General features: G+C 46.4%; 1 long non-coding RNA gene across 1 annotated transcript; it reads right to left on the reverse strand.

Annotated features, from left to right (window-relative positions):
* LOC103364160 (uncharacterized) lies at positions 1 to 2,501 on the reverse strand. Its single transcript, XR_520533.1, has 2 exons — positions 2,390 to 2,501; positions 1 to 2,274 (listed from the first exon to the last, which is right to left on the reverse strand). It is a non-coding gene; the product is annotated as an uncharacterized LOC103364160 (long non-coding RNA).
* Between the last annotated feature and the right edge of the window lie 305 nt (positions 2,502 to 2,806).

Below are 2,806 nucleotides of genomic sequence, written 5' to 3' on the forward strand. Positions count from 1 at the left end.
AAAAGGAAATCACACATTTTTATTGGAAAGTGTCAGAGAGCACGTACCCGTCACAATAAAGTATGCAAAGTAGAGCACATAATGAAGTTTGAGGTGAATGTGATTCGCTACAGTGAAGCGAAGCCTATCCACCTTCTTTTCTTTTTTTTTCTCCCCCTACAGTCTGGCACGCAATAATTTAATGTATCAATCCAAAATCATATTTCCTCCAGGTTGAAATTCATAAGCGGGGCGCAAATCGGACTCGTCGTTCTACCTGCAGATTAAAATGACATCGACACCAGTGGGCGCGAGATTGAGTTCCCCGAATGAAACAGGAATAAAAGTCCTATCTGCGCCGTGCCGGGGAACACAATTAGTTATTTAACAAGCGTTTGGAGAAGTGCACTGATGCTCAGATGGATAAGGCTCATGCACCGGTTTTAATGCAGTGGTAAGGCATTTCAATACGTTCATTACATTTTTTTTTTTTAGGTTCATGCTACTTCAGAATGCGTCCTGACTCTATTGTCGGCAAGTCAAGAGGGCTCACTGGAGTTTTTTGGGTAAGTTATGCATACCTATGTACACTGAGCTACATCTACACCAGTCACACAAGTACATAAAATCATTTTCTTTTATGGGATTTACAGCAATGGAATAAGTTAAAACTACAGCATGACTTCATGTTTAGGATATTGCACAAATAGTTTTCTGGAATCCAGTCAATTCTAAACAACTCAAACTGAGATTCAGTGTGTATTCAAGTCACAAGTAACCGATTCATCAAAAGGAAAAAAAGAAATAGAACGGGCTTCACTCTGAGCACCAGAAACGTCGAGGAGCTCGGTTATTGCTTCTGTTTTCGGACAAAAAGCGCTTTTCACAGACTGGAAAGGGTCGACGATGTAACAAAAGGTGCGAGAAGTCGTACAAGGCTGAGGGTTCGATTCAGAGAGTAAACACGGTAACTTCATGTCGACAGGCCGTTACTGACGCACACACGTGACCAGTAAACAACGAGTTCACTTTGGGATCACACATGACAGCAACACAGGGCTCTGAGTTGGCAACGGGTTATATTTCACTGACAGCGAGGACACACGGGGAGGTTATGGACGCCGGCGACGTGTCGGGATATGATGATTATGCTGAACACATCTCAGTCACGAACCTCTCAACGGCTGAAGTCTTTCCTCGTTATTGCTATGCTCTTCTTGACACTTTGCATCTCGACATAAAGGCAGAATAAAGCAACGTGTTTAAATGAAGACGTCCACTGTAAACATGGAACAAGGCAGAGTTACAGTATCACAAGTTTGACCACGACATCTGGACATAACGGAGGCTGGCTGTGACCTGAAAGCATCGAAGGCAAAACTCCCAGACGAGATCCTGTTTGAAGCGTTTTAAGACAACTGAATGACCCGGCGGCCCGCTGGCTGCTCAGGTAATGTGGCAGGCCTGAACATGATATGTTTCGGTCAACGATAAGAAAGAAGTTTGACTGAAAGGATAAAACATTTCACAGATCCACACTTTCTTTGCAAAGCTCTGCCTTGGCGAGGCGGGTAAGACACTAAATCCTTTAGCTAGCAACAACCTGCGACATCAGGCCACAGCGTAACATGTACACACGTCCTGTTCTGGCCTTATAACCGTCCGCTCACAACTTCACAAGTAACATTCGCAAACCAAGTTTCTCTACATGCAAGAGCGACCGTTCAGCAGTAACTAAACAACAGTGATGTGAACAGCAGCCTGTGACCGTGGAGTCAGATATATACTTCTAAACAGAGAAGGATGAACAGCCTAGTCACGTCACGATTCACGATCCATGCTAACGAGTGAGAGGGTCGAATGCAGGAGATCAGCTCTGTGGCCTCGTACACACCATCATTGATGCTCTGAAAAGTAAGAAAAAAAATGTATGTGGGGACTCGGTGTTGATGGAAAACAAGACCAGCTGCGATAAGTAACAATGGTTTTCACGCTCGCTCGCTCGGTTGTTGTGTGAAAGCTGTGAATTACAACTGAAATGTTTCCCAGGGTAAACATGCTGGCATGTCTGAGGCCACAGAAGACGAAGTGTTCATGTGTACCGTATGTATATACATGGAGGGATTCTAGTCAGTCTGCTGTGTGCATCCCGGCGCCGTGGCATCACTTCTCCTGCAGCAGCGCCGGGATGTTGATGTTCCAGCCGATGGCCTGCCGGTCGAAGCCGCAGGTGAACAGGTTGCACGACTGGTTCTCTTCGTTCCAGGCCGTACAGCAAACCATCCGCCGGTGACCCTGCACACACACACACACACACACACACACACACACACACACACACAGGTTTTAGTTTCTGTTTGTAAAGATGCAGGTGATAATGACGTCCCTGTCCGCTGTTTTCTGCTCTCACCATTCTGTTGCTGCGAGGAAGTCTGGCCAGCCGCACTCCGCTCATGTCGAACAGACGGACTTGTCGATTGTCGTGCGGCAGAGCGATGATCCTCTGGTTGGCCGACACACTCAGCCTGAAGAAAACAGATTTAGTCACACTTTGTCCAGATTTTGTTAGCTGACCTGTGCTTTCCTCTCTGGCCGGACTTGTTCTGCTGTATGTATGAATGAGTCTGTGACAGAAGACGACTACATTTAGAGACATCCATCCATCCATCCATTATCTATACACCGCTTAATCCTCACTAGGGTCATGGGGGGCTGGAGTCTATCCCACCTGACTCAGGGTGAAGGCAGGGGACACCTGGACAGGTAACCAGTCTATCACAGGGCTACACAGACAACCAAGCACACTCACATTCACTGACAGTCAGAA

This window comes from Stegastes partitus, unplaced genomic scaffold (assembly GCF_000690725.1).
Source record: "Stegastes partitus isolate 25-593 unplaced genomic scaffold, Stegastes_partitus-1.0.2 Scaffold724, whole genome shotgun sequence".
Taxonomy (NCBI): Eukaryota; Metazoa; Chordata; class Actinopteri; family Pomacentridae; genus Stegastes; species Stegastes partitus.